This window comes from Chelonoidis abingdonii, chromosome 26 (genome assembly GCF_003597395.2).
Source record: "Chelonoidis abingdonii isolate Lonesome George chromosome 26, CheloAbing_2.0, whole genome shotgun sequence".
NCBI lineage: Eukaryota > Metazoa > Chordata > Testudines > Testudinidae > Chelonoidis > Chelonoidis abingdonii.
Window position 1 is genome coordinate 16,886,480 of NC_133794.1, and position 20,493 is coordinate 16,906,972.

The following is a 20,493-nucleotide window of genomic DNA, read 5'->3' on the forward strand; positions in this document are numbered from 1 at the left end:
TGCAGTAGGGGAGATCTAGGTTGGATATTAGGAAACACTATTTCACTGGGAGGGTGGTGAAGCACTGGAATGGGTTACCTAGGGAGGTGATGGAATCTCCATCCCTAGAGGTTTTTAAGGTCCGGCTTGACAAAGCCTTGGCTGGGACGATTTAGTTCGTGTTGGTCTTGCATTGAGCAGGGGGTTGGACTAGATGATCTCCTGAGGTCTCTTCCAACCCTTATATTCAATAATTCTATGAAGTCCTTCTGAGCAACTTATCCCCTTTATGCTGACCCTCTTCGTAGTGCATAGCTCCTTACATGGTCTGCAGTGGCCCCAGCTGGACCCCTTCCATGTTAATTCAGGTCCCAAGTCAGTCACTCTGGGGAGAGGAGTTCTGAGTGTTGGTTACTGTATTTAAGACAATTCCTCCACCTTCCCTGACCCCTTCCCTCCAAAAAATCCTGTGGATTCTAATGCTCTTCAAAGTAGGAGAATGACAGCTCCGTAGAATGGAAACCACTGCTCTTCCATAAGCCAGAGGCAGCAGCAGTAGGGCAAGGGTGGTGGTAAGCTAGCTGGCTTGAGGGAAAATCTCTAGGGCTGAGAGAGGCGTGCCAATCTCCACTGGCTCATCTGCAATTGCTTCCTCTGTTGACAATACCCATGCCCACAAGTAGTGCTAGGTGCAATATGGAGACCTGTCCCACCAGGCACTGGACTGTGACCCCCCAAACTCATTTCACGCTGAACTCAAACATCCAGACAGCAATTTCTTTCCAGCACTGTTGCACTGAGGTAGATTGGAACTAGTACCCTAAAGGTAAAAGATTCAGGATTCCAGCCTCTGGCTCCCATAAACCAGTCAGTCCCCCCACCTAGGGCCAGCTTAAAACCAAAGCCCTAGAGGTGAAAGGCTCAGGTTCCATTCCTTACATTGCATCTGCCAGTTCCCCTTTAAAATATATTATCCATTAAAACAACAGCAGATCAGAAAGTTTTGTCTGGGAGTAGTTCCCCATTGACTGTGCAAGGACCCTGTGCGCTCCTGTGCTCAGGAAGCTGAATTACCCCTCCAGCCAGACCCTGCAACAGAACCGGGCCGGTAACAACCCCCAGCCCATGAGAGAAAGCACTAGGGCCAGCGGATTTTCGGATCTTCTAATATTTGCAGGGCCAGGCATGGCAAGAGCCGCTGTTGTGCGCTTACCACACCCTTGCAGTTCTCACAGGCAATTACAGATTTTAGCAAAAACGTTACCCTCTATTGGCAAGGAGCCCGCTCAGCCTCATTCAATGCAATTAAATTAAAGCACGATTTTTGCCCTTTCTTCCTGGGATGTTGCTTTTAGACAAAACAAACAGTCTTTGCGTGGGCAGCATGCAGGTGGCTGGTACTCGAGCCAAGTGCACTAAGCAGGTTCCCATTCAGAGAAGCCAAAGGGTGCATGAACCAACAGTAGAGTCCAATAGTGGTTCCAGCTCCTGCAGCAGGGGAATCTACCACTTGTCTTACACACTTGCAATTCAGACACAGATGTTGCCTCCCTACACCCATCTGCATGCTCTTGGCCAAAAGAGAAGCTGGAGAAGCCAGTGGAAAAAATAACATAGGAAACCTACTGGAGCATCTTTGCCTCTGCTTTGCTAGCACAGCAGGTTGCTGCTTGCATTCATGTGATGCATGAAGATGATGCTGTGGCTGGATCTACACACTAAAGGGCACCAATTTAACTAAAGGGATGATGTTACACTGAGTTAGTCAAGCAAGTGCGTGTTCTGTGCGGACAACCTAGAGTGGTTTAAACCTACTTTGGCTGTAGCTAAACTAGTGAAATTTGCATGTGCAGACAAGCCCTGCAACAGGGGGAGGGGTGAGACAATCAGCAGGAGGGGAAGAAAGGAGAAAAGCCTAGATTTGCCCCCACAGGGAGCTGCCTTGCAAGCCCCCCAAGAAGGGACATTTAGACAGCTATTCTCAAGTAGCGAGGAGGGTGGGCCAGCTAGGACACGGAGATGGGGTTATTCCCTGGGGGCACTGAGGACAATCTGTTCACAATTTCTGTTAATGCTCACAGCTGCCTCTCTCACAGTGTAAAGTAGAAGCTCCATTTCCACTGGCACACAGACAGCCCCTTTCACCAGGATTTGTGTCTGACAAAAGAGGAAAGTCAGGAGGTCAGAAAGGGTTTTTAACTATTTCTGCTTGTCCTCCCCCCATTTAGAAATATCAGGACTGTCAAGTCTCCATCATCATAGACTATTAGGGTTAGAAGGGCCCTCAGGAGGTATCTAGTCCAATCCTCTGCTCAAAGCAGGACCAATCCCCAGACAGATTTCCCCCCCATCCCTAAATGGCCCCCCCATGGACTGAGCTCACAACTCTGGGGTTAGCAGGCCAATGCTCAAACCTCTGAGCTAGCCCTCCCCACATGGTTGTCTCTTTCTACTGGAGGATGGCCTGGCTCCTACAAGATAAGCTGTGACTTTACACTGAACCAGGTCCACTGGTAGAGTCCCCACGCAGGCATTTTTATTCCAAAATGAGAAAGGCCTTTAGCAATTTTCTGGGAAGAGATTCTAACTATCTGGGCAGAACTGCTAAACCTTCCCCATGTAGACCAGCATTGGGATGGATGTAGTGGATGAATTCTCAGCCCCTATTTGTATAAGCTTTAACAAAGAGAGCTTTGCTCCCAAGTGTTATCATTTTATTGGTGTTAAACCAGTCTGAATAAAAATCATTTTCCATCGCAATTCATCCTATATTCACTCCCTTTGCCTTGTGAGCCTTGTCTTTTCTCCAGCTAAGCAGACAAAGCCCGATCCAGCATTGCCTTGAGTTCTCCATCACAGAAAAGCCAAAATGAGAGCTCAAACCCATGAGCTTTCCCTTGTGCAGGTCTCCTTTAAGAATTCCAGAGAGGATTATCTGCAGAACTGAGCTATTGAGGCCAGAGCCTGCACCAAGGGAAATTCATCCTCCTCCAGCACACCCACTGTGCTGCCATCACGCATCTCCGCTGGAGACACCAGGGAGGGTTCTTCTAATCCAGCTTGCAGCTTTTCCAGCTGTCATGGAGTCCCCAAGGCCATGCTCTGGAACTGCTCCCCACAAAGCCAGTCAGGATGCTGGGGAGCCTCCTCTCCCTTGGAGCAGACTGTCTTCAGGACAAGAAGCTCACATGGCTTTACTTCCTGGGTCTCTCCTTGGAGCATTCTGCGTATGCCCCTCCGTGAGCTTTCCACAGCAAATCCGCCCAGGCGGGGTCCTGGGGAAGCCAGAGGGCCTGAACCCCCACTTCACAGTCAGACGTGACTCTTAGCCAGCCAGCAAAACAGATGTTTATTTAGATGACAGGAACACAGGTCAAAACAGGTCTTGCCGGTATAGACAACAGGACCTCCTTTAGTTAGGTCCATCTGGGGCCCCCAGGGAAACCATAGCCCCGTCGGGGCGCCCCTCTCCATTTCCCAGCCAGCTTCAAACTGAAACTCCCTCCAGCCTCTCACTCAGCCTCCCCCCAGCTCCTCCTCTAGCCTCTGTCCAGTTTTCCCGGGCAGAGGTGTCACTTGGCCTCCAACCCCTCTCCTGGTTCTCAGCTTACATGCTCAGGTATGCTCCCTTCTCCAAGGCACCACGTCCCAGCCCAACTCCCCTGCAACCTTCCCAGGTCAATACTCCCCACTGAGCATTCACATAACACAGCAGGAACAGTCCCACTTCGTCACACCAGCTAATACTGTTATGGTCACACTTTGCCTTCCACAGTACCTTCCATCTGGGGGAGGTGCTCTCATCCTTTACCCAGGGGGGAAAGAGGCCACAGGGGGTCAGTGGCAGCAACACCCATTCTTGCCCTATGTTTAGCCACTTCGCCATGCTCCCTCTTATGGAGGAGCCTTCACTGATCAGGACATTGCTACGCCTGACAACACAGGCCAGTCAGTGACTGATGTTCTTACTCATAAGAGTTTGAGATCATGGGCTCCCTGGGGGACATATGAACGAGCTGCACTACTGCTGCCAGAACTTGGCAGCTCTTCCTTTTATGTCTGTATTGAGTAAGGGAGCGGGAGGCCTCAGGGGGCTCCCAGCCCAACAAAGACAGGCCCAATGACCTGGGTGGAGCCGGCCAGTGCTTGCACAATTTGCCTCTCTCCCCCACCCGCCCCAGGGCCTTTCTTTGAGGCAGAAGGGAGAAAGCTGGAAACATCCTTCCTCTCCTACACACAATGAACTGGAAGCAGCAAGGGAGCGGGGCCAGGCTGCCTCGATTCATGCAGAGAATAGCAGGGGCTGCTACTGACCCAGGTCCAGCCCTTCCTGCCATTGCCCCTGCTCTGCAATGAAGGCAGGCGGGACAGCCAGACTGCAAAGCCCAGGGCTCCATTCAAAGGCTGGCCCTGGACAAACTCCCTCAGTAGCCTCTGGCCACTGTGCTCCCCATGTGGCTTATGGCCAAAGTTAGTGTCTTCCCCAGAATTTACAGGCTGATTTAAGCTGAGAATCATGGCTCAGAATTGCCTCCTCATGCTCCCTGCTCAGTACAGAATACAATATAGCCAGTCCCAACTCTGCTGTCCCGCCTAAGAGGTGGTGGGCCTGGTGGAATGCACTAACATCGCTGAAGTCCTTCCTGGAGGGGACACATGCAAAGAACAGTGATGGGATACTGCACTTCGAGCACTGGAACCCTCAGCGGTGGAGTCCCACAATGATAAGTTCTCTCTCCAGTTCTATTCAACATCTACACGCAGCCATAGTAGAACCTGTCAGATGACATGGACTCACATATCATCAATATACAGATGACTCAGCTCTACCTATCCTTCACCACCTGTGACCTCCTCTCCACCACCCAATGGGCCATTGCCTGGACAAGATCAGCTCATACATGAAGAACAGCTGGCTGAAGCTGACCCAGACAGAGGTGATATTGCGGAGCAGAGGAAAGCACTTTGAGTTGTTTGCAGCCATGGTGCAGTCTCCTTTGGTCAAAGACCCACACCCACAACTGGTCAATTCAGTCTGTAGTTTAGGAGGCTCCCAGAATCCTTGCCAACACTGAGCTCTCATGCAGCACCAACTGTGAGGAATGCCTTCTACCATCTCCACTTGGCTAGGAGACTCTGTGCCATTCTGGCAGACAATGACCTGGCCCTGGTTACACACTCCTTTGTCACCTCCTGTCTGGAGTGCAGCAATGTGATAGACTTTGGCAGGAAGGCATCAGCCCTTAGGAAACTCCAACTTCTAGAGAATGCTGCAGTGCAGTGCCTCAGCAACACAGGATGCATCACATCAGTCCTCTGATCCCTATGTTAGCATCCCATACAATAGAGAGTCAAATTCAAGGCCTCAGTCCTGATCTCAAGGCTCTTCATGGCTGGGGCCAAGGGTATCTATTTGTAGAAAACTGACCAAGGAACACAAGGAGAAATCTTTCAGAGTAGCAGCCATGTTAGTCTGTATCCGCAAAAAGAACAGGAGTACTTAGAATATTAGGGTTGGAAGGGACCTCAGGAGGTCATCTAGTCCAACCCCCTGCTCAAAGCAAGACCAATCCCCAGATTTTTACCCCAGTTCCCCAAATGGCCTCCTCAAGGATTGAACTCACAATCCTAGGTTTAGCAGGATGATGTGCAAACCACTGAGCTATTCCTCCCCCCCTGTACTTATGGCACCTTAGAGACTAACAAATTTATTTGAGCATAAGCTTTCATGGGCTACAACCCACTTCATTAGCTGCATAGACTGGAACATACAGAAAACTATGGCCAGCAGAGTTAAGGACAATACGGCATTTTTAAAATATATCTGGAACAAAAAGAATTCTGACAATGGTATTGGTCCATTACCAGATGGAAATGGGAGAATTAATAATAATCCACAAAAGGCAGAAATATTCAACAAATATTTATGTTCTGTATTTGGTGGGGGAAAAAAAGATGATGCAGTCTCATCATATGGTCATGATAACACTCTTTCCATTCCAGAGGTATCTCTGGCGGATATTATACAGAAGTTTCTACAGTCAGACATTTTTAAATCAACAGGTCCAGACAACTGCATTCAAGAGTTTTAAAAACAGCTGCCTGAGGCACTCACTGGACCACTAATGTTGATTTGCAATAGTCTTGGAGCATAGGGGAAGTTCCAGAAAACAGGAAGAAAGTTAATGTTCTACCAGTTTTTAAAAAGGGTGAATGGGATGACCCAGGTAATTATAGACCTTTGTCAGCCTGATATTGATTCTGGGCAGGATAAATGGAACAGCTGATATAGGACTCGATTAATAAAGCATTACAGAAAGATGATGTAATTAATGCAAACCAATATGGGCTTATGGCAAATAGATCCTATAAAATGACATTAATTAAATGGATTAAAAACTGGCTGACTGGTAGGTCTCAAAATATAACTGTACACAGGGAATCATCAATAAGTGGGTGTGTTTCTAGCGAGGTTCTGCAAGGATCGGTTCTTGGCCTCAGGGCTGGCTTTAGGAAGTGCAGGGCCCAATTCGAACATTTTTGGCGGGGCCCTTTCATTTTTTCCACGTATTATTTACTTTCCATAACTCTATAAATAATAAAATTATATATTACGTACATTGCATCATATATGCTGTTGATTGGTTATTAATGACCACCATTTCACATGTGTGGGTCCCCGCCACTCCCTGGGGGTGTGCACATGTGTGGGTCCCAGCTGCTCCCTGCCCCCCTCATTGAAGCAGGTGTGCAGGGTTACTGCCCTGGGAACTGCAGGGCAGCAGTGGACACGGGGCTGGTTGGAGGCATGGCAGGGGCTGACTGGAGGTAGGGTCTGGCTGCAGACAGGGCAAGGGGTGCGGCGCTGGCTGCAGACAGGGGGGGTGGGAGGGGCTTGCTTCAGGCAAGGTTGCAGGGGGGTGCAGCAGGGGTTGGCTGGAGACAGGGCAGGGGGTGCAGGGCTGGTGCAGGCAGGGGTGTGTGTGGGGCTGGCTGGCTTTGGGCAGGGCCGCAGGGGTGTGTGGCAGGGGTTGGCTGAAGACAGGACAGGGGGTTTGGCAGAGGCTGGCTGTGGGCACGGGGTGCAGAGCTGGCTGCAGGCAGGGGGGGTGGGACTGGTGCGGGCAGGGCAGGGAGTGCAGCAGAGGCAGCTGGAGGCCCGTCCCTTTAAATAGCCCCCAAGCCTCCCACTATCCCAGGGCTCTGGGGCTATTTAAAGGGCCAGGGGCTCCTCTGCTTCTACCCCGCCCCGGACCTTTTAAATAGCCATAGGAGCCCTGGGGAATGCATGGGGGCGGCTGGGCTCCGGTGGCTATTTAAAGGACCGGAGTGGCAGAGGCAGCTGGAGCCCTGGCCCTTTAAATAGCCCCCGGAGTCCCCCCCACCCCAACGCCCTGGAGGCTATTTAAAGGGCCTGAAGCTCCAGCCGGGGCCGCGGGGCTTGCCACGCTCCGGCCGGAGCTCCAGCCAGGAGAGTGGGGCTGCGGGGCTTGCCGTGCTCCCGCCAGCGCTTTGGTCAGGTAAGTGGGGCCACGGAAGACCCCGGAGGAGACCGCAGCCGGGGTAAGTGAAAAAAATTAAAAAGGCGCCTAAGGCGCGGGGCGCTCTTAGGCGCGGGGCCCAATTCCCAGGAATCCGGCGAATCGGCCTAAAGCCGGCCCTGCTTGGCCCCATGCTATTTAACATTTTAAATGACAAACATAAACTGATCAAGTTTGCAGATCACACAAAAATTGAGGACGTGCTAAATAATGAAGAAGACAGGTCACTGATAGACACAGAGCCATCTGGATCACCTGGAAAACCGGCCACAAGCAAAGAATATGCGTTTTAATACGGCTAAATGTAAATGTGTACATCTAGGAACAAAGAATGTCGGCTTTACTTACATGATGGGGGACTCTATCCTGAGAAGCAGGGATTCTGAAAAAGATGTGGGGGTTGTGGTGGATAATCAGCTGAACACGAGCTCCCAGTGTCACACTGTGGTCAAAAGGGCTAATGCAATCCTGTGATGCATAAACAGGGGGATCTCAAGTAGCAGTAGAGAGGTAATTTCACCTCTGTATTTGGCATTGATGCAGGGCCGGTGCAACCATTTAGGCTACCTAGGTGGTTGCCTAGGGCGCTAGGATTTGGGGGACACCATTTTCTCCGTCAGCCGCCACCCTGGTTGCCGCCGGCATTTAGGCGGAGGGAGCTGGGGCAGGGGGGCACGGGGAGGGCCGCCTGCAGCAAGTAAGGGGGGTCAGCATGCAGGCAAACTCCCCGCCCCAGCTCACCCCTGCCCCGCCTCCTCCCCGAGCACGCCTTGGCTGCTTCACTTCTCCTGCCTCCCAGGCTTGTGGCGCCTAAGCCGATTGGCGCCGCAAGCCTGGGAGGAGGAAGAGGTGAAGCAGCGATGGCATGCTAAGGGTGGAGGTGGAGCAGGCGTGAGCTGGGGCGGGGAGTTTGCCTGCATGCTGACCCCCCTTACTTGCTGCAGGCAGCCCTCCCCGCGCCCCCCTGCCCCAGCTCCCTCCGCCTAAATGCCGATGGCAACCAGGGTGGGAGTGGGGAGCTGCCACAGGGGGGGCGCGTCAGGGCGGGGGCTCAGGGACGGGGGAAGGTGCAAGGTGGAAGTTTCGCCTAGGGCGCGAAACATCCTTGCACCGGCCCTACATTGATGGAAATATTGTGTCCAGTTCTCATGTCCACAACTCAAGAAGGATGTTAATAAATTAGAAAGGATTCAGAGAAGAGCCAAAAGAATGATTAAAGGAATAGAGAACCTGCATCATAGTGATAGATTCAAAGAGCTCATCTGTTTAACTTAACAAAATGAAGGTTTTGGTGATGATTATGGTGTATAAGTAGCTACATGGGGAACAAATATTTAACAACAGGTGCTTCAATCTAGCAGAGAAAGGCATAAGACAATTCAATGGCTGGAAGTTGAAACTAGACAAATTTAGACTAGAAATAGAGCATGTATTTTTTAATGGTGAGAGTAATTAACCATAGGAACACTAAGGGTTGTGGTGGATTCTACATTGCTGACAATTGTTCAATCCAGTTTGGATGCTTTTCTAACAGTTCTGCTCTGGGAATTAATCTGGGGCAGGTCTCTGTCCTGTGTTATACAGGACGTATAACCAATGATCTCAATGGTTCCTGCTGGCCTTGGAATCTATTAACCTAAAAGAACTGAAAGCTCAAGGACAAGGACCATGGTTGATTACTCCACTCCTAACGTTTAGTGGAACTTTCTACCAAAAGTAGAGCTGGCCCCCTGCCTTCTCTGGAAAGAATGGCTGTGGCAGCTACCTGCTTTAACAACCTCAGCTGGAGGGCACATCACCCCGTGGAAGAAGGTGACAGACTCAGACACACAAGCAGAGTCAGCAGAAGATGCAGAGCCTGCACCAGTCCAGGCCCATGAAAACACCCATCCATACACACCCATCTCCTACTTCTACAACACCCAGTCACCTTTCCCACAACCAGTGACCGTTGGGAGCATCAGCTCCTGGACCCATCCCAGCTCAGTACAAAAACCAGAGACTGGGTCACATCCAACCTGAAGTACCTGGAGCAGCACATAAACTGTTCATGCTGGGGGCAGATGCCATGGGGCCCTGCTGTGCCCTGCATTACACTATCTATGATGCTGTTAAACTCACCCCTGATCGCACTGGTCAAAGCCGCAAATACATAGCACAGCATCAGGGCAGAGGACTCCTCCCAAGGTTTGCCTTAGCAGGGGAGATCAGAACTTTTGAGAAGGTCAAACATGGAAAGGCTCTCTGCACATGTGGGGCTATTCCCTTAGCCCTCACTCACGCAGGTCTCCAGCAGGGTTCCACTGGGCTCTCTCTGGACAGAGGGCACTGACCAGCATCCTTCTCTGGCACCCCTGTAATGACCTGTAACCTCAACTGGTGGCACCTCCCCTTTCTGAAGGAAAGCTCTTGCTGTGTCTAAAGTCACACAGCCTGGCCCCATTGAAGAAGGAGCAGAGCAGGTTTCAGGGAGGGGGGCCACGAGCAGGTTTTAGGGAGGTCCGCCAAGCAGGGCCAGCATTAGACTTGCAGGGCCCAGGGCAGAAAGTCCAAGTCCAACTGCATGGGACTGAAGCCCAGGGCCTTGAGCCCTGCCACCCATGGCTGAAGCCAAAGCCAAAGCCTAAGCAATGTAGCTTTGCAGGGACCTCTGTGGTGCAGGGCCCCATGCTTGCTACCCCCTAATGCCAGCCCTGGCTTTTATATGCAGAAGAAGGATCTAAAGAGGGAAGGATAGCTCAGTGGTTTGAGCATTAGCCTGCTTAAACCCAGGGTTGTGAGTTCAGCCCTCAAGGGGGGGGCCACTTAGGGATCTAGGGCAAAAATCAGTACTTGGTCCTGCTAGTGAAGGCAGGGGGCTGAACTCAATGACCTTTTAAGGTCCCTTCCAATTCTTGGAGATTGGAGATATACCTATTAAGAACAGTTGTGACACAAGTGGGCCTTGGAGTTTTTATAGCATGGGGGGCTCAGAAAATCAAAGGTTGAAAACCACTGAGCTAGTGAGAGCATAGAAATCAGCCTGCCTTGGCTACTGCAGAGAAAGCCCTCCACCTCCACATTAATTAACAACAGAATGTCTTACCCTGGCCGCTGCTCCTATAGACAGCATTGTGTGCAAGGTCTGAACAGGAGAGCGGATCATCTGCCCCACAGCACAGCTCAGGAAACTGAGACCAAAGACAGGCAGGGCCTCAGCAAGTCGGTGGCAGAGCTTGGAATAGAATCCAGGCGTCCTGACTCCCAAGTAGTGCCCTAGCCACTACAGTGCACAGCCTTCGGTATTTACTGCAAGTGTCCAACAGGTAAAAGTGAATGATCCCACCAGATCTAGCTGTACCTTCCTTACAAACCCCCGAATGGAAAAAACACTGGTGACCTCTGCAGTCAGACATCAGCCTAGCCCAGCCTGAACTTCTAAACTCCCCCTTCCACATCCAGTCTCCGTCATCCTGCTGACTCAAGAGGGAGGGCGGGGGTCTGGCTGACCGTGGTTCCTGGAAAGGCCACCTTTCTGCGTGAGCTCTGTCTTTCCATGAAAGCATTTGCACTCACTAAAGCAGGAGACTGGCTCCCCACCCAGCTGGAATGTTCATCTAGATCCAATTTCACTTTGTTTTCTCAGAAAATAGCATGGGAAACAAAAGGAATGCAGCAGGTTGCTTTTCCAGCTCCAGGTCAGAACATGGCTTCCACAATTCCCAACCCTAAGGGGGAAAACTGAACAGGAATGGAGCAGGGGAGTTCTTTACCTACCAATGCCCCCACTCAGAGAGACAGGGGACTGAGGGGTCTCTACCAGTGATCACTAACAAAGTCAGGTCCCCACCTCTTTGCCTCATCACAGACTCCTGCATGACACACAAGGCATTTGATCAAGTGGCTGCTGACCAGCCAATGATGAAGGGGGAAGACAGTCAGATTCTTGGGGTTCAGGTCTTTGAACGAAGCAAGTGTGCACCACAAGAAATGCCACTGACTCTCGTCCACCAGATTCACTTGGTCACCCTGCACAAGAAACTCTTTCTGCTGACTATTGGTAGGAAATGCATGTGTGAATATACATATGTACAGATACACCTGACAGACACACAGGCAGCACAGACCTGAGCGAAGAACAGGGCTGGTGCATCCATTTAAGTGACCACCAGGATTTAGGGAGGCGGCATTTTGCCGACCTCGGCGGCAATTCGGCAGCAGGGGGTCCTTCTGCGCTCTGGGTCGGCAGTGGCAATTCTGCGGCGGGTCCTTCACTTACTCTGGGACCCGCCGCCGAAGTGCCCCGAAGACCAAGAGTGTGGAAGGACCCCCGCCTAGGGCGCCAAAAACCCTGGCGCCGCTCCTGGTGAAGAACCACACCCAGAAGAGAATGAGAAAAGGAAAAGAACTGCAATAATTCAGATGCATCTATGTAGTCACCTGAGTCCAAGGGGATCCTGGAAAAGCACCACAGAGGATGTGGCTGCAGCATTTCCAGGGTCTCCTATGCTCCGGTGACAGTCTCAGGCTTTATCATTTCCTGTGTGCCCCTTGGCACATTCAACCATGAGCACTGCCCGAGCTGATGAGCCCCTTCCCCATGGGTGTTATGGCAATGGTGCATCCTATTAAACACTGCCAGCTTCTGAAAATCCAGCATGTTAAGGCCATTTTCTCTTCCATGGATTCTTCTCAGCCAGCCCTGTGTGTGTCTCAGCTGGCATATCAGTGTGAATTTGATGCCAGATACCTCTGTGCTGAGCTAGTGCGCTTGAAAACATATGATGATTTCAGCAGATTAATTGGAAACACAGCCTGGGTGTTGCAATCACACGAATGACTCCAACTGCAAGAGTAAATGTTTTCATCTCAAACTGGAAGCAGTTACCCAAATGGAAGGGCACATTCTTCTTGCTCTAGCTCACCCCTCTCTCTGGTGAGAGAGCAGCCAGAGGAGAGATTCATCTCTCCCAGCAGCACTGTAGGGATTTCACAGGCCAGACCCTGTGCACCGCAGCTGGGACTGATGCAGGACAGCTTGCAACAGCAGAGGAGGTGCTGCTGCTGCTGCAGGCATTCCTGACTTGCAGCCACGACTGGGTGGAAAAGTTGGAAAATGTTTTACAAGAGCCTTCCCATTTTCGTCAACATTTCATTTCAGCTGAGGTTATGCAGCCAGGGAATCTGAGGGCTAGAGCCCCTCCCGCAGTGCAACATTGCCCTAAGCCAGACACAAAACTGGTCTTGGGCTCAGAAGATCAGTATTCAGCTCTGCTGCAGGCTCTCTTTGGGACCCTAGGCCAGCACAGGGATTACTCTGCCCTTTAAAGTCTGTGTGCCTCTATCTCCCCATCCGGGAAAGGGAAGAACGCTGTATCCCTGCCTCAGGGGTTAGGAGGAGAGACCCCTTTCTAGATTTTTTAGAATCCAGGTCCCAAGTGACACAATCGTCAGAATCCAACAGGACATATGAGAACCGACTCGCACACTCTATAGTCAGCAAGGCCAGGGCTCAGAGGATTTATCTTCTCCGACACCACCAGATGTCTAGGATGCCCTGCTGTTGTTCCCACCACGGGTGGCATGATGCAGGCACAGTGCTCAGAGTAGATCTAGAGAGTGTGCAGCTCAGACACTGGCACTGTCCTGCTCTGAGGCTCCCACTGCTGATAGCAGAGCAGAACCAGGCTTACAACAATGGGAATTTTTAGGGAGATAAAAGCTTCCTCTAGCCAAGTGGCTATTGTGGAGTGCTCTCTGCACATGCTGCTCCAGGGTCTGCTCGGGACATTACTAGGCAGACGGATCCAGCCCACTGATCAGACAGGCAGTGGGGGGAAGGGGAAATTGATGTTCACATGGAAGGTTTTGATATGAACTCCAGAAGTTGGCTACGGGAACTCCCCATGAGATCAGCCACCTGTCAGGAAACAGGGCCTACAGCAGGGCCAGTCTATGGGCAACCTAACCATGGCAGCTGGCCTGTAGGAGGCTGCTTGGTTGGCTACACCATCCGATTTGTGGGAAGACTCAGCAATGGCTCTTAAACACAGCAGCAAGCCTGCAGCTACTCAAAACACTTGCCCATGGTTTTGATAGCTCCTGTTCTCAGCTTTGCTCCAGTCCTGCTACTGCCTTGGACCAAGTCCTGGTATGCTTCCTGGCTACGGACTCTTGCTCCAACCACTACAGCTGGCTGCTCACATCCTGGTCACATGATGCTCCCCTTCCTCTACTGCTTTGTTCAGCTGAACTGTACATATTCCCATCAATGGGGCTCCCTTCTCCACAGGAGTAACGATTCCACAGCTGATACCGGTCAGTGAGATGGCTACTTCCCCTAAATCTTCCACTTCACTCCAGTCCTCCCAGAAGTGTACATCCTCCTTAGCAGCCCCACCCCACGGACCAGCAGCAGAGCACTGAAGGCTGAATCTGTCCCTGGAGCCTTGAGTGACCAGGAAGGAGGTGAACAGGAGAACCTTGAGGCTAGAGAACTGGCAGAAAATCCTGTCCCTTCCTCCTGTAGCTGCCACAGCTGGGACGTGGGTGGTCAAGTCTTGTGGGTAGGGCTGGAGCCAAGAGTCAGAGCCAGATTTGGCAGGTAGGAATCAGGGCTGAAGATCAGAGCCAGAATCAGAAGCCAGGAATGGAAGCAAGGTGAACGAGCAGGGCCTGTTGTAGCTTCCAGTTGGGATCCACCTAGCTGCACAGACAACTTCCTGGTGCAAGTGCCTGGACCACACAGGGACCCTGGGAGCACTGCCAGTCAGGCCCTGTGGGTGGCAAAACCTGTGGTGCTTGGACCCCCAAGCTCACAGTCCCATGATCGCTGCTCTGCTAGGGCTGCTGGGTGGCAGCATAGAGGCAGCAGTCACTCAGGGATCACCAGACACAGCTGCTAGCCCCATGGATCCTCACAGCTGCCAGTTCTACTGTGTGGGCTGGGGAAGGGTGTGCACTGCTGCTCCAGGAGCACTGCAAACAAGAGTCTAGGAGACAGGCTCAGGACACAGCTTGGGCATGTGGCCCCTAGGTGCACCCTGCATCTGAGGAGCAGCCAGAGTCTAGAGAGAAGGCCTGTAATACGGGTGTGGCTGGGTCTGCTGATGACAGAGATGAAGGAGTAATTTCTGGGCCAATGCTGTACAAGGGGTCTCCCCCAAAGGGTGGGAACTTGGAATTACCAACCAGGGGCACCCCACGAGCTAGGCAGAAAAAAAAAAAATCAATCCCACTGGGCCCCTGATCTTTTCTGTTACTCTCAACCCAGATCCTGGACCCTTGGCCACTCTCACTCAGGTGCCTGGATCTCTATTATGGACACGCTGTGGAGGTTATATCACCACCCTGTTCTGGGAGGACATACCTTGGCACACGCTGCCGTGAACTGCACTAGCCTGTTCTGCAACCGTATCGCATTTCAAACGCAGTTCATCACTGCCGTGCACCTCGTACAAAACACCCCCATCCTAGTGGGGGGCACTTGGCACGGATTTAGTTAGTACTAGTGTAAGGCAATGATGCGCTGGGTCTCATACTGCTCTGCTGCTCTCACCCCTAGCTTAGCACTACCACTTCCCAAGGTTTCTTTCAGCCTTTTGGAGTTTTCCCTAGATATACAAGCTGCATTTTTCCAAGCCAAATCTCATTATGTTGAATTCTGCCTATTTTTCTAGTCTCCCCAGGATTATTTGTCTGTTTCTGACATTCTCAGTTTCTCTGCATTTAGGATTATCTGTCAGTTTCATCAAGGTATTATTTATCTCCCTCTTCCAGGTCATTTCACATATTAAACAGCACCAATCTCTAGCCATACTTTGCCGTTAATCATTACCCTCTGAGCCAGTTTTCACTCCACATGGCAGAGTTCCCATCTTAGCCAATTTGAAATAAAGTTTCAATTAAGATTCCTAGAGCCTCTGCATCAAATGCTTTCCTAAAATCAAGATACACTAGGGTAGTCAGGTGCAGTGTAACTCCCTTACCTTCAACACCAGCCTATCTACAGTCCTCCTAATTTTGTGATTCTATCAAAATGAAGCAACCAGGTTTTATAATTAGATGTAATTAGGGTTTTGCTTCAGCCTGGAAGGAATATTTGGGTTACTGAAAGCGCTCTCTCTCTCCAACTGGGAGATTCATTGTGCTGATGCTAAGTGAGCAGGCAAGAGTGACTGGCAGCACATCAGAGCTGAAAGCAGTTTGTTCTGTTTGGAACAGAACAGTCTAGCTCCACCTTATCAGCCTGGATTCCAGATTCCCAGACCGATACTTAGCAGAGGGAAAGGCCAGGATGTGCGCTGTCTGTTTGGTTTAGTTCACCTGGGTCACTGCCTAGATCAATCCTCTGTGGACTCTGCAAGGTTTTCCCTGTGCTTCATGAGATCTTACAGGATCATACAAGTCCCAGTGTCCAGAATTCACAAATAAATCTGGAAGCAGACCACTTAGCTCCTTACTGACCAGTTGTCATCTAGGCACATTCCTCCTGCTCACATGCACCCTCCTTTGAATTTACCTCAGCTCAGGAATCTGTTCTGGAGAAAGCAATCACAGCAGGTGCCTGCCTCTGGCTCCCTACTTCTGGAATCCCTCTGTCTCAGTTCACCATCCGCAGCCCTTCTGTGCCCCATCCCCAGGTATAATCTGCTGCACCTGGTAACCCCTGCTGCAGGCAGGCAGCACTCAGCCCCAGCTGCCAACTCTTGGTTTTGCTCAGTTGAGGAGCCCTTTGAAACTGCTTTGCCGCAGCTCAGGTTGGTGAGAGTGCTGCTGCTTTGGGGTCTAGTGGGGAACAGGAAGCCTGTGAGACAGCTCAGCTGTGTGCAAATTCCTTCTGGTTGTCCCAAGGGCCTTTCCGGACATCAGATATTAGCTGTGGAAACATCCTGTTATTGCAGTTCAGTTACAGGGCTGAGATATGAACACTGACATGGCATTCTGCCCACTGGTGCTGCTTGGAGCATGCAGGGCAATACACAGGGACCATGTATAGGAATGGATTCTGGCCCTTGGGCTCTGAGCTCAAATATATATAGGGCACCCTTCAGTGGAGTATTTGAGCAGTAACCAATGGAGCACGATCCTAGCAAGTCTTTCCCATCTCAGATTCCTGGGATTGAGAGCTACCCAGCTGCCAAGACAAGTGAAAACTGTACAGTTTTGCAAGGAATCGGAGAGCCCCTCCACTGGAGTCCAGCAAAGAGGAGAGCCCTCCGTCACCCTAAGCCAACAGAGGTGAGGAGTGAAAATCTGCAGAGACAGAGAAGACTCAAAGCTCAAACAAACCCAATCCACAAATCCTTTCTCCAAACTTCTCCTCACTCACCATCTTCATCCCACCTCCACATGTGCCTGCATCCCATCCCATGCCCTGCAGCCCACCCAAGCTTCTCTCCTAACCTGTCATCCTTCTCCTTTGCTCATGCCTCACTTTTCAGATCCTTTCACAGCAAGCATATACCTGGAAGAGCCTCTCAGATCTCCCTGCTCTCTCCCCTGCCACAGAACAGCTAAGCTCCACCTCTTTCACAGACTTCAGTTTCAGGGCTTGGCTACACTTGCAAGTTGCAGCGCTGGTGAGGGGGTTACAGCGCTGCAACTTACTCAGTGTCCACACTTACAAAGCTCAGCCAGTGCTGCAACTCCCTGGCTGCAGCGCTGGCTGTACTCCTGGTCTTGTACGAGCGATTGTATGCGACTTCCAGCGCTGGTTGATGCAGCGCTGCTCTCATGAGTGTGGATAACTCACCAGACGCTGTTATTGGCCTCAGGGCTATTAAGAGGTCATGCCAGAATTCCCTGTCTACAAAACCGAAGGTACTCCCGGAGCTACCAACACAGCTGCTCTTTGCCTCCAGCGAGACGAGCCGAGCTGAGCTTTGGATGTTCACGAGCTGTTTGCTTGAGGAGACAAACAGCACGGCGGGGGGAGGGAGTCCCTCGGAGAAGCTGCTTATCTAGTCTGAAGCCTCTTTTACAATTATAAAAGTGATACTTGAGGAGCAGGGGTGGGGAAATGCCAGAATTTGCAAGGCAGGAGTCCACAGTGTCTGCTCCAAAAATCCGCTCTCTCTGTCACCCCGATGCTCCCTGTACACTCCACTCCACCCCACCCCGTTTTTGAGACGTGCAAGGCAGGGAGCTGTCACAATAGTCTGCTCCAAAAATCCGCTCTCTCTGTCTCCACGCTCCCTGTCCACTCCACCCCACCCCTCTCTTTGAAAAAGCACGTTGCAGCCACTTGAACGCTGGGATAGCTGACCCACAATGCACCACTCCCAACAGCGCTGCAAATGCTGCAAATGTGGCCACGCTGCAGCGCTGGTAGCTGTCAGTGTGGCCACGCTGCAGCGCTGTTCCTACACAGCTGTACGACCACAGCTGTAACTCCCAGTGCTGCACATTTCCAAGCGTAGCCATACCCTAAGGCTGGAAAGAACCATTCTGAGCATTTAGTCCAAGTTCTTGCATAGCACAGGTCAGAGAGCTTCACCCAGCAAATTCTGCATTGATCCCAATAACAGGGGGTTGGGCTCAAGACATCCAATCTTGATTTTCTGAATCCAAGTAACTGATAACTCACCACAATATGCTTTATAGTGATAGACTCAAAGAGCTCAATCTATTCAGCTTAAGGAATGACTTGATCCTAGTCTGTAAGTGCCTATATGGGGAACAATTATTTGATGATGGGCTCTTCAATAGAGCAGACTAAGGTCCAACACAATCCAGAGGCTGGAAGAAGCTAAAGAAATTCAGACTGGAAATAAGGCATAATTGTTAACAGTGAAGGTAATTAGCCATTTAAACAGCTTACTAAGGGTTGTGGTGGATTCCCCATCACTGGCAATTCTTAAATCCAGATTTGATTTCACTTTTTAGTATATGCTCTAATTCTAAAGGAATTATCTGGGGGCAGGTCTCTGGCCTGTGTTACACAGGAGCTCAGACTAGATGATCACAACGGTCCCTTCTGGCCTTGGAATTTATCAATCTATGAATCCCTAGGTAAGCGGCTCCAATTAGAGCAGGGAAATTGTTGATTTTTTTTTGGTTCACTGGCAATTCTAAAACATGAAAAATAATTGCGTCAGAGTGACTGAAGTGTTACGTTCAGATTTCAAGCACTTAATTTCTTTTCTTTTTTCATTAAAAGACATTTCAAAATGAAAAGGTTTTTTGAACAGAAAAAATGTTTCAAAACTGTCCAAATGTTAAGATTTTTTGCTATTCTTCTAAATGAACAAGTCAGTGAACTCAACATGAATTCGTGAAGTGCTTCAGTGTCACTGAATCTTCCTGTTTTTCTGAAAAATGTTTGTTCAAAATCTTTGCCCAGCTCTAGTTCCAAAGGTTAATTACTTTCACTGCTAAAAATTTGCACCTCGAAAAACACCAAAAGAAACCAACCTGCAAAATCAATAGAACACTCCTACAATCAAAGCTTTTGTGTCCCAGATTGGGAGGAAAGCCAGAGACTCTAAGAAATCCATAAGGACTTCACTGTTGCTAACTGATTTTACAGGGAGAGCATTCAGATACAGGGATAGGCAATAGTTAAAACCCTAAGACAGGTAATTTCCAGTTTGTATTTGTCAAGTATCAGTTTTCAGCCTTATTCCATTGTCTGCTAGACTGAAGAAACCTCTATTAGAAATCTTCCCATATAGGTACTTTATAGACCTTGATCAAGTCACCTCTTAGCCTTCTCTTTGCTAAGCTAAATAGATTAGAGAAGCTCAATCTCCTGTCAGGCAGGTTTTACAGACCTCAAATCATTCTTGTAGCTCTTCTCCAAACCCTGTCCTTTTTGAAGTCTGGACACTAGAACTGACTGCAGTATCTCAGTAATGGTCTCGCTAATGCAGTAACACCACCTCCTTACTCTTACTTGATCCCGTCCCCGTGCCATTATATCAGTACATTAGACCAATACAGTTTACCACTATAGCCACACCGGCAAAGGACTCCTGGTGCAGACCTGGCCCAAATGTATTAATGCAAACAAAACCTTGTTCAACGACAGTTCAGAACATACTGTATCCACAGGGCTTTCACTTCCATCTCCACCAAAGCAATATGTACCCCCAACCTTTTCCAACTCACACTCCAGTCACAACCTTAACAGGGACCTCAGCAATGTTCAGGCTTCCCAAATGTGTGACAGTCAGCTGCACTGAGCCGTTGGTATAAGAGTTTATGAAAGGTTACCATTAAAGTTTTGCATTAGAATGAATTTGATTAACTTAGGGAAACACCTGTATTTCAGTGTCTTATGCCACAATTTTCAGATTATAGTGATTTAAATTTTAAAAAACGATACTTGTTTTAAATGATGTTTTCTCACTTTATGATTAAACAATATGTAAACAAACGAAAACCTCAGTTTAGTCACATGCAGTCCTAACAATCCCCACAGGTCATCCTGAACCAGCGTTAGAGACCCCTAGTTCTGAGTGCCAACACTTGAGCTACAGGAGTAATTGTGAGCCTCTCTGGACCAGTCCGTAGACAGGATTTGACATTTACTTCTTGCTATTGGCTGGGGCGGGGGCAGGAGGGGGGAGAAAGGCAGGTGCTGTTGGTGGTGGCTCAGACTTAGCTGCCTTTTAGATTGGGGCTTTGGTTGGTAATATGGTGGTGAAGTCAATGGGAATATAAGTCAATCAACAGAGGTGACATCTGAACTGAGGGTCCTGACTCATGGATGTCGCCCCCCTGCTCCAGGGTATTTGATGGGGCTGTCTGTCTGATATCAGCTGCACATTGAGACACAGTTGTCTCCCATGCAGACACTACATGTTCTGAAATATAACTAGTGTAGACAAACATGTCTGTTTCAACTTGGTTATTTAAAGATGTAACTTCTTAATTTGTGGACAAAAGTTAAACAGAAGAGGGTCACTAACTCATAAATTAGAAGACGCAGAGTGATTGAGAGGCAAAAATCCAATTCCTTGGAGCTCAAGATATTTTTTCCAAAAAGAGA

The 20,493-nt window shown here is 50.0% G+C and overlaps 1 protein-coding gene across 5 annotated transcripts in view; it reads right to left on the reverse strand.

Annotated features, from left to right (window-relative positions):
• HDAC7 (histone deacetylase 7) overlaps positions 1-20,493 on the reverse strand; it is a 258,212-nt gene that overhangs the window by 88,537 nt on the left and 149,182 nt on the right. The window lies entirely within an intron of this gene.